Below are 11,957 nucleotides of genomic sequence, written 5' to 3' on the forward strand. Positions count from 1 at the left end.
TCGTGTGCTTTTTCAGTAAATTTATTTTGAAATCTGACACAGCGGTTGCATTAAGGAGAAGTGGATGAAAAACTCCATGCATAACACTTGTATCTTTTAGCAATGTTTATTATGAGTATTTCTGTAAATTGATGTGGCTCTCTGCAAAATCACCGGATGTTTTGGAACTACTGAACGTAAAGCGCCAATGTAAACTGAGATCTTTGGATATAAATATGAACTTTATTGAACAAAACATACATGTATTGTGTAACATGAAGTCCTATGAGTGTCATCTGATGAAGATCAAAGGTTAGTGATACATTTTCTCTCTATTTCTGCTTTTTGTGACTCCTCTCTTTGGCTGGTAAAATAGCTGTGTTTTTCTGTGACTAGGTGCTGACCTAACATAATCGTTTGGTGTGCTTTCATCGTAAAGCCTTTTTGAAACCATACACTGGCTGGATTTACAACAAGTTTATCTTTAAAATGGTGTAAAATACTTGTATGTTTGAGGAATTTTGTTGTTTTGAATTTGGCGCCCTGTAATTTCACTGGCTGTTGGCGAAGTGGGACGCTCCGTCCCGAATATCCCAGAGAGGTTAACTGACCTTCATGTCTTAAAGTAATGATGGACTGTCGTTTCTCTTTGCTTATTTGTGTCACGTTCTTTCAAAATCGAACCCGGAAGCAGACCAGGACAAGGAGAGTAGGAAGAAGGTGAGTATTTATTTACAAGTGAATGTGAATGGGTAGATATATCCAGATGGCGTAGCGGGCAGCGGTGGTGAGTTGATGGGGGTAAATAGGTGGATCCAATGGGGTAGCGGAATCTGACGACCAGGCGGGAATGGGGTAAATGATCCGGGTGAGTAACTGAAGACAGAACAAACGGAGGTAAGTTTAAGGCAAGCAATACGTAAAAAACAACAAAACAAATTCTATCCAACTTGAGGCTGATACTATGGCACAACATACTGTTCATGGCTAACGATCCGGCAGGGAATGGATGTCAGGTCCGGGCTTATGAAGAGGAGAGATGATTATCAGGACCAGGTGTGCAGATAGCTGATGGGATACAGGTGCGGGTAATCAGAACTCCCAACTGGCTACATTGCCCGGCAACCATAAAGGGTGCGTTCCAGGACGCCGGAAAAAAACACTCCAGGACAGAACACAGGCAAAAAACAGACTCAGGAAACGGGATTCGTGACAATTTGAGCTGTTCTTGACATAATATGGACTTGGTCTTTTACCACATAGGGCTTTCTTCTGTATACAACCTTTTCGCAATACAACTGATTGGCTCAAATGCATTATGAAGGAAAGAAATTCCACAAATTAACTTTTAACAAGGGACACCTGTTAATTGAAATGCATTTCAGGTGACTACCTCATGAAGCTGGTTGAGAGAATGCCAAGAGTGTGCAAAGCTGTCATCAAGGCAAAGGGTGTCTACTTTGAAGAATCTCAAATATAAAATATATTTTATAACACTTTTTTTGGTTACTACGTGGTATTTCATAGTTTTGATGTCTTTACTATTATTCTAAAATGTAGGAAAATAGCAAAAACGAAAGAAAAACCTTGAATTAGTAGGTGTGTCAACACTTTTGACTGGTACTGTATATATATATATATATATTTTGTAATAATATGGGTTCATATGAATTATTACACATTAATATCATATAAATAAAACCGCAACTGTTAAAAGTATCTGCATGAAGTGCAAATATAGTATATTACTGTAAGAGATGCTTTTGGTTTAATTCCACTCAGGAACATATTAGTGCCTGCTTGCAAGCTGAAAATCTTGCAAGCTGAAAATGTTCAGTCTACCTGCCCCTCCCCCAGGCTACTGTACTGATGTTACACGCTTGATTCAGAAGATAGGCAAAGGGATTTTTTATTAGCAAGAGAAGAATGAATTTACTTTTCAGTGCTAGTTAAGGATACTATAGGCCTAGTCATCACGTTTCACATAGGATTTATTAACAACAAAAAGGTAAGACGTGTTTTTAATTATGCTGCTGCTCTGCACACACAAGCTTGTTAGCTAGCTATATCAAATGACATTCAAAGACCCTCCATAAAATCAGCTCCTCCCAGGTATAATTCTGTGGACCTAATTCAGATAATGCATGTCATAACAAGATGCCCGGCGCTTCAAGCCTCCTCCTAAAGCCTTTCTCACTCTCTCCCCACCTGCAAAATTTCAGTTGCATTTTGCGCCCTAAATAAGGCTCCACTTGTCTGTCCATCACACATGTAAATAACTAGCTCGCCTGCTCAATCCGCACTGATTGTGAAGTAATTTAATGATCTAAATGTAAAAAACTGTTGCTTTTCACAGGTTGAACAAGGAACAGAAAGGAACCATATAAACCACAACTGTTTGGGGCTCGAAACGGTTCAGAACTTTAATTTGCTGATCGGAATAGTAGAACGAAACGAGAAAAATAATGTGGTTATGTTCAGAACGAAACGATTGGGAAATCATTTCGGTTCCAACCCCTTATTCGCACAGAGGAAAATGGCATATCATTTATGTGCCACTTGTTGCAATGTGTTTGTTACCCTCATGGCAGCCAATAGGGGTAGAACAGCCTCGAACCAGTCACCCCCATGTCCACGCCATTGATAATTTCCCCATTGTCTTGGCAGAGGGCCCATTTCGTTATCATGTAACCCATTTATCCACAAGGATACTAGATAAATAGTTATTCTCAATGCCTCCGACTCATTCATGGCACCCCCCTTTCCCCCTCCCCCCTTCCCCCCTCTCTACACACGTACACACACTCACTGGCTTCAAAGTCCGATCGCTAACCTTGGCACATAGCTGGCTAGCACGAGAGCCCCCTCCTTCTCTGTTTTATAAAGACTTTTCATTTTCCCTGGGTTTTAATTTAAATTAAGGATTTTCCTACTCCAAGCCTTTATCCACCTTCCCAAAACTCAGATTCCGAAAAGGTTCATCTAAGTAAGGGATATTTCAATTTGGATGCCTTTTGAAAGTAAATTAAGGACGATAAATTCTGCCTGTCAAGTAAAGGGGATTTGTTGCTCTTGTTGGCGTCCAGAGGCAGTTTCAGGAGATTTACTGGGGTCACCATGTTTATGGGGTAACTGAGGACACTACCACAGAGTTGGTAACGCAACTGAGAGCAGCTGAGGTTCCTTTACACTGCACAACGGTTCAAAGACAGTTTTTTATCTACTTAATGCTGCAATATGTAACTTTTAGGGCGACCTGACCAAATTCACATATAAATGTGACTTATAGATTTGCCATTCTCATTGAAAGCAAGTAAAAGAAGTGGCAGATCTGTTCTGTGTGCTATTTCTATGCCTCTCATTTTTGCATTTTTACTTTTTAACTTTTTTATTTAACCTTTATTTAACCAGGTAAGCTAGTTGAGAACAAGTTCTCATTTGCAATTGCGACCTGGCCAAGATAAAGCATAGCAATTCAACACATACAACAACACAGAGTTACACATGGAATAAACAAAACATAGTCAATAATACAGTAGAACAAAAGAAAACTAAAAGTCTATATACAGTGAGTGCAAATGAGGTAAGATAAGGGACATGAAGTAATTACAATATAGCAATCAAACACTGGAATGGTAGATGTGCAGAAGATGAATGTGCAAGTAGAGATACTGGGGTGCAAAGGAGCAATATAAATAAATAAATACTGTATGGGGATGAGGTAGGTAGATAGATGGGCTGTTTACAGATGGGCTATGTACAGGTGCAGTGATCTGTGAGCTGCTCTGACAGCTGGTGCTTAAAGCTAGTGAGGGAGATATGAGTCTCCAGCTTCAGAGATTTTTGCAGTTCGTTCCAGTCATTGGCAGCAGAGAACTGGAAGGAAAGACGACCAAAGGAGGAATTGGCTTTGGGGGTGACCAGTGAGATAAACCTACTGGAGTGCGTGCTACGAGTGGGTGCTGCTATGGTGACCTGAGCTGAGATAAGGCGGGGCTTTACCTAGCAGAGACTTGTAGATAACCTGGAGTCAGTGGGTTTGGCGACGAGTATGAAGCGAGGGCCAACCAACGAGAGCGTACAGGTTGTAATGGTGGGTCATGTATGGGGCTTTGGTGACAGAACGGATGGCACTGTGATAGACTGCATCTAGTTTGTTGAGTAGAGTTAAGGAGGCTATTTTATAGATGACACCACCGAAGTTGAGGATCTGTAGGATGGTCAGTTTTACGAGGGTATGTTTGGCAGCATGAGTGAAGGATGCGTTGTTGCGATATAGGAAGCCAATTCTAGATTTAATTTTGGATTGGAGATGCTTAATGTGAGTCTGGGAGGAGAGTTTACAGTCTAACCAGACACCTAGGTATTTGTAGTTGTCCACGTATTCTAAGTCAGAGCCGTCCAGAGTAGTGTTGCTGGACGGGTGAGCAGTGATCGGTTTAAGAGCAGTTAGAGGCCACGGAAGGAGAGTTGTATGGCATTGAAGCTCATCTGAGGATAGTTAACACAGTGTCCACGGAAGGGCCAGAAGTATACAGAATGTATACTTGGTAGGTTCATTGATCATTTGTGTGAGATTGAGGGCTTCAAGCTTAGATTGTAGGATGGTCGGGGTGTTAAGCATGTCCCAGTTTAGGTCACTTAACAACAGCACAAGCTCTGAAGATAGATGGGTGGAAATCAATTCACATATGGTGTCCAGGGCACAGCTGGGGGCAGAAGGTGATCTATAGCAAGTGGCAACGGTGAGAGACTTTCTGGAAAGGTGGATTTTTAAAAGTAGAAGCTCAAATTGTTCTGTAAAATTTTCATTATTTTTCAAATAATTCTACAACAGACATAGCATTGATTTAATTTGCAGGTGACCGAAGCAATGCTTTCCAAAACATGTACATTTCAGTGATGAGGTGATGAGGTTAGGCATTTAGGATGTACTACTTTGAACACCGTTTGTCAAGTTTGTCATGTTTAGAGGGGAGAAAATAGGTTAGTGAGTGGCATTCCACATTGGAGACACAAAGGGCTAGTAACCATCAGACTGAAAGGCAAACATGTCGCCAAAGAGGAAGTGAGTTTTGTTTTGGTATCTCACACACACACACACACACACACACACACACACACACACACACACACGCACGCACGCACGCACGCACGCACGCACGCACGCACGCACGATGATCCTAATCGGTCATGATGTCTGTGCCGGCCAGGACACAGTGCGTAAACATTGCCTACATCAACACCATTACAAAGAGTGGAAAACCAAAGCATGAGGGGACCCACAACACCAACACTACTGTCTGCCAGGTGGGATGACGGCTAAAATGAAGGAAGAATCATTTGACGCAGTGGAAAAGTTTGATTTTCAGAATGGACCATCAACTGGTTGTCGATACTTAACAGCAATACAGTAAAGAGTTTTAAAAACAATGTGTAGTATATTGATAATGTTAAGGTCTGTACATTAGGTCATGGACATTATAGAACACATTTAGACTTTTTGACCGTTGACTTCAGGGCTAAGCATCCTATATTCAATATTCATTTCCATCCTGTTCAATTTCTATGCTAATAACTGTAATTTGCTTCCACCCATCTTATCTCTCCCAGCATGTGACCTAAACTTGGGTGATTTGAAAAGGTATACTTATGCAGGCTAAAGTGTTTTTACAGTGATTACTATAGTATCAGTTACGTTTGTGGACTGACATGGTTTGCAACATGGTCTTGACCGTCACGTGGACATACTACATTAGGTTTTCATCACAGTACAGGACAGTGGCGTCCATGTCCAGTTCGAAAAGTCTGACACCAATCTTCTATATTTATAATTAAATTCAGCCTCCCAGCGGCTAGATCGGCCGTAGCATCTTTTTGATATGAAGCATTACCTTGGTAATCCTCTTAGTGGTGGGAAAGTGGTTTAGAGGTGCATTCTTTATAACAGCAGCACAAATTGGGGGGGGATCACTGCCCCGAGGGGCCTGGGTAAGAGTAGGCCACTCCCTCTAAGGCTCTTCAAAACTTTCCACGAAGATTTCCTGGGATGGGATCGCCCTCCTGCATCGCAGTGAACCCGCTGACATCTCTGCATCAGTGTGTGATGTGATGGGATGGAGGGGTGGAGGGGTGGAGGGAGGGAGCGAGGGGAGGTGGGGGCCGGGGTGGTGGGGGGTGGTTTGGGTTCAATCCGGACGGGAAACTCAGGGAAATGGTGTTGCCGCGGGAATGCAGGGTTGTTTGAGCCATGGTGGCTGAGAGGATTAAGGGGATCAGGAGCAGGAAAGGTGGCCAGACACACAGACATATACTCACACAAGCGTATACACACACATGTACACACACAACTAATCAGGGCATGTCAGTCGCAACATTCTCTGCAGCCCACGCTGGGACACGATGTCCTTAGGTGGGGAAAGACAGAGAGATAGAGAGACAGATTTACGATGAGCATTGGTGTAGTGGGGGCTATACGATGTATACCCACTTTCTTTTCAGTGGGAATTGCATATTACTTCTTAATCCGCACTAATGTGTATCAAAGTAGTATAGTGAAGGTAAACACCATATCAATTATGTAGTACAATTGTGAAATCATGCACAAAGTAGCCTACACAATGGCAAAGTATGTGAATATAGGCTATTCACATTCACACTGTACACATAGCTAGTTTTAGCAGAATATCAGGCAGCAAGAGCACATAGCTCTCAACTTGTTGTTGATGCATGGAGCAGCTCATAGAATTGAAAGACATCAGTAGCCGGTTATAGACTTCAAACTTCACATTTCTGAAGTTTTTCTATTAAAAAGTGTAATTTTGAGAGTGAAAACATTAAACAACTATAGGAAAATGTTAGGCAAAATTAGAGTATACCCACTTCTCCAAGCACCACTACACCACTGACAATGAGACTCAATGAGACTCAATGAGACTCAATGAGACTCAATGAGACAGACAGACAGACAGACAGACAGACAGACAGACAGACAGACAGACAGACAGACAGACAGACAGACAGACAGACAGACAGACAGACAGACAGACAGACAGACAGACAGACAGACAGACAGACAGACAGACAGACAGACAGACAGAGAGAGAGAGAGAGAGAGAGAGAGAGAGAGAGAGAGAGAGAGAGAGAGAGGCGTACAATGAGACTCAATGAGAGACAGACGGACAGGCTTAAGACGACACCAGAAAGACAGGCTTAAGACGACACTAGAAAGACAGGCTTAAGACGACACTAGAACGACAGGCTTCAGACGACACTAGAAAGACAGGCTTAAGACGACACTAGAAAGACAGGCATAAGACGACACTAGAAAGACAGGCTTAAGATGAGACTCAATTAGACCACTAATACAAGATCCAACAGCATACGCTGAGGTGTACACAGAAGTGATACACTCAACAAGTGGTAGAGCATGAAAGAAACATCAACAGAGACACTGAGACAAGGCTGTGAAGAAGACATGCAGACTCGGTCTACTTACAGATGAGTGCACTGTTTTCCCTCTGCCACAGCAACGGCAGTCAAAGTTCCTGTCTTCCAGTCGTTGTTGCATGATTTTGGTCTCTTTGCCGCAGTGCACCATGCCGGAAGTGCTGTGAAATACCATCTCCATGACAATTTCCTGTGGAGGACAGGAGGTTAAGGGGACAATATGAGGTGGGCATTATGACACAGCTTCCTGTCTGAAATAGCATCAGCATTTGAGAAGATTTTTAAAAAAAAATGATCATGAAGAACTGTAAGAGGTGTTTTCAAGTGTCTTCTGGGAAGAGGAAGGAAATGTGGTGTTGTGATGTTAATCAAGCACATTTTTCATTGTGGCTGAAATGTTGCTTGAAACAGTGGCTAAAATGGTGGCGTAAACATCAGACCGGACTACTACTATTTCTACAACTAGTAGACCAATAGTTCCTCATTGCAAATGGTTAGTGCTCTTTTCTTCAACAGAGTCAGACAGTGTCTAACCACATCAGACAGAATGAAAACAGCACCACATTAGTCTGGGGTTAGTTTCAAATCACTTCTGAACACATTTCAATCCACAACACTTCCTGTTCTCTCATTGTTTACATGTCATTTTTTTGTTGAACAACTCTTTTATTTTATTTGAGCAGTACAATCCTTTAGAGTAGACAAGCTTTTCTTGGAAAAGACGTGTTGACAAGCCGACATGGGTAAATTGTGTGAGTGTGTTACTAGAGCTGGACATTGGCATGTTGGATTCATTTCCTGTCTAAAAATCTATGTATAAAACAATGATGTTCTAAACATAGTGTCTAATGCCGTAATTCAATCTGAACCATATTAAGTGCTCACTTTGCTTCCAAAATATGAACAGAAAACATTTAAAAGGTTGCTTTGTGGTTTGCACAACAGTTCTAATGATAAATGTTAAAGTAATTGTGTAACGTGGGTGATGGATTGTGACAAAAAAGACAATTTAATGTTTTATTGTTGAGAAACGTGAAGAAATGTAAATGGACAATAATAATCATAGTAATGTGAATTGCATCCAAAAAATATGACCATCAACTTCCTACATAAAACATGGAGGCAGATTCATGACGGCATGCTGATAGTATATCCGTCATAATTCCAAAATGACCTACTTACAGAGTGGTGTGAATGTATTGTAGGTTTGAACCTCCCAGTGTAGACTGTTGGAACCTCCCAGTGTAGACTGTTTGAACTTCCCAGTGTAGACTGATTGAACCTCCCAGTGTAAACTGATTGAACTTCCCAGTGTAGACTAATTGAACCTCACAGTGTAAACTGATTGAACCTCCCAGTGTAAACTGATTGAATTTCCCAGTGTAAACTGTTTAAATCTCCCAGCGTCGATCGTTTGAACCTCTGTATAGACTGTTTGAACCTCCCAGTGTAGACTGCTTGAACCTCCCAGTGTAGACTGTTTGAACCTCCCAGTGTAGACTGTTTGAACTTCCCAGTGTAGACTGATTGAACCTCCCAGTGTAAACTGATTGAACCTCCCAGTGTAAACTGATTGAACCTCCCAGTGTAAACTGATTGAATTTCCCAGTGTAAACTGTTTAAACCTCCCAGCGTAGATCGTTTGAACCTCTTGTGTAGACTGTTTGAACCTCCCAGTGTAGACTGCTTGAACCTGGCAATGTAGACTGTTTGAACTTCCCAGTGTAGACTGATTGAATTTCCCAGTGTAAACTGTTTAAACCTCCCAGCGTAGACTGTTTGAACCTCTGTGTAGACTGTTTGAACCTCCCAGTGTAGACTGCTTGAACCTCCCAGTGTAGACTGTTTGAACCTCCCAGTGGAGACTGTTTCAACCTCCCAGTGTAGACTGTTTCAACCTCCTAGTGTAGACTGTTTCAACCTCCCAGTGTAGACTGTTTTAACTTCCCAGTGTAGACTGTTTCAACCTCCCAGTGTAGACTGTTTCAACCTCCTAGTGTAGACTGTTTCAACCTCCCAGTGTAGACTGTTTCAACCTCCTAGTGTAGACTGTTTCAACCTCCCAGTGTAGACTGTTTCAACCTCCCAGTGTAGGCTGTTTCAACCTCCCAGTGTAAACTGTTTCAACCTCCCAGTGTAGACTGTTTCAACCTCCCAGTGTAGACTGTTTCAACCTCCCAGTGTAGACTGTTTCAACCTCCCAGTGTAGACTGTTTCAACCTCCTAGTGTCTTCAGGTTGATCCATGTAAGACATGTTCCCATCTTTGTTGTTTCTTCTTCTCCTTGGTTTCTGACCTTCATGGTTTTCAAGAGGAGATTCTATGGACTTTACTCACAAGGCCATCACACTCGGAGCTCCTGACACACACAGACACTCCACCCTGCCTCCTTTCCACACGGCAGGTGGGACCTAAACCCACTTTCAGCCATATTTAAACTCTAGTAAACTCTAATATAAGCTACATTATCCACTTCTTTTTTTCCATTTTATTGTAGAAAGACTGATAAGCACGATACAGTAAAATTCTATGCAGAAATGTAATTGACAAAAGGGCTCAGGAGTAAAAATTTTAAAAGAATGTAAAAAAGATGATTGTGACTATGCATTTTCATGGCTTACCATAGCTAGCATCTTTGAACTTCTACAGTGGACCATACTTTGATAAGAGTTTTGTTTGGAATTTCATGATTGTTTCTTTACTTGGGGGTTCATTCTAAAACTTCACTTCTAATGCTGTTCAGTCATAAATTATTGTTAAGTTCAAACCGATTCCAGCAGCATTTGCAGACTTGGTAGTGAGACTGTAGCTATTAGTTCAAAATGGAGGATACCATATGTGACTATTCATGACCTGCCTTGAGGAAGTCTATGAAAATCAGAACATAGTCTGGAAGAACCAAAAAGTATGGATTGCAACGACCATCAAGTGCTTCTAAAACCAAGATGAGCCAAGAGAACTGGGTTGCCTTGAGTTGCGTGAACCTCTGGAGGGGTGAGAAAGAAGAGGTGGGTTACCAGGTGGCAAGGGGCCGTCGCCACAGTTATGGAAGGGTCAGGAGAGGCTGTGGAATCTGATAGGGGTCAGGGACCCATGAAAACCTGGAGCTTTCTGTCCACTCAGTCGCTTCTACCTCAGACCCCACTGGCTCTCTGATTGTCTGTTTCTGTGTCCAACGTTGATTATATAAGTCTACGGTGTCCGTTCACCCACCCACTGAGATAGAGCATATGATATACTGATACATATTGCCAGTGATCTCTACCGCTGTACAGGGGGTAGAAACAGTTTATTTGTGCAGTCTCATTATTACATAGGCACTCACATTCACTCAAGTTCTTGGTATGTGCTGTAGGAAAATAGAAACTTGTTCACACACAAACTTAGCTGTCATCACAAGTCTTTGGATCGTTTTTCTCACAACAAATCAAATCAAATCAAATTGTATTTGTCACATACACATGGTTAGCAGATGTTAATGCGAGTGTAGCGAAATGCTTGTGCTTCTAGTTCCGACAATGCAGTGATAACCAACAAGTAATCTAACTAACAATTCCAAAACTACTGTCTTATACACAGTGTAAGGGGATAAAGAATATGTACATAAGGATATATGAATGAGTGATGGTACAGGGCAGCATACAGTAGATGGTATCGAGTACAGTATATACATATGAGATGAGTATGTAGACAAAGTAAACAAAGTGGCATAGTTAAAGTGGCTAGTGATACATGTATTACATAAGGATGCAGTCGATGATATAGAGTACAGTATATACGTATGCATATGAGATGAATAATGTAGGGTAAGTAACATTATATAAGGTAGCATTGTTTAAAGTGGCTAGTGATATATTTACATCATTTCCCATCAATTCCCATTATTAAAGTGGCTGGAGTTGGGTCAGTGTCAATGACAGTGTGTTGGCAGCAGCCACTCAATGTTAGTGGTGGCTGTTTAACAGTTTGATGGCCTTGAAATAGAAGCTGTTTTTCAGTCTCTCGGTCCCAGCTTTGATGCACCTGTACTGACCTCGCCTTCTGGATGATAGCGGGGTGAACAGGCAGTGGCTCGGGTGGTTGATGTCCTTGATGATCTTTATGGCCTTCCTGTAACATCGGGTGGTGTAGGTGTCCTGGAGGGCAGGTAGTTTGCCCCCGGTGATGCGTTGTGCAGACCTCACTACCCTCTGGAGAGCCTTACGGTTGAGGGCAGAGCAGTTGCCGTACCAGGCGGTGATACAGCCCGCCAGGATGCTCTCGATTGTGCATCTGTAGAAGTTTGTGAGTGCTTTTGGTGACAAGCCGAATTTCTTCAGCCTCCTGAGGTTGAAGAGGCGCTGCTGCGCCTTCTTCACGATGCTGTCAGTGTGAGTGGACCAATTCAGTTTGTCTGTGATGTGTATGCCGAGGAACTTAAAACTTGCTACCCTCTCCACTACTGTTCCATCGATATGGATAGGGGGGTGTTCCCTCTGCTGTTTCCTGAAGTCCACAATCATCTCCTTAGTTTTGTTGACGTTGAGTGT

The 11,957-nt window shown here is 42.2% G+C and overlaps 1 long non-coding RNA gene across 2 annotated transcripts; it reads right to left on the reverse strand.

Annotated features, from left to right (window-relative positions):
* Nucleotides 1-629: 629 nt before the first annotated feature.
* On the reverse strand, nt 630-7,684 carry LOC127906901 (uncharacterized). Of its 2 annotated transcripts, none has more exons than XR_008063071.1 (3): nt 7,478-7,684; nt 958-1,141; nt 630-855 (listed from the first exon to the last, which is right to left on the reverse strand). It is a non-coding gene; the product is annotated as an uncharacterized LOC127906901 (long non-coding RNA). The 2 variants fall into 2 exon arrangements; XR_008063072.1 differs by having other exon boundaries at nt 635-855; nt 958-1,047.
* Between the last annotated feature and the right edge of the window lie 4,273 nt (nt 7,685-11,957).

The sequence above is a fragment of the Oncorhynchus keta genome, chromosome 13, assembly GCF_023373465.1.
Source record: "Oncorhynchus keta strain PuntledgeMale-10-30-2019 chromosome 13, Oket_V2, whole genome shotgun sequence".
NCBI lineage: Eukaryota > Metazoa > Chordata > Actinopteri > Salmoniformes > Salmonidae > Oncorhynchus > Oncorhynchus keta.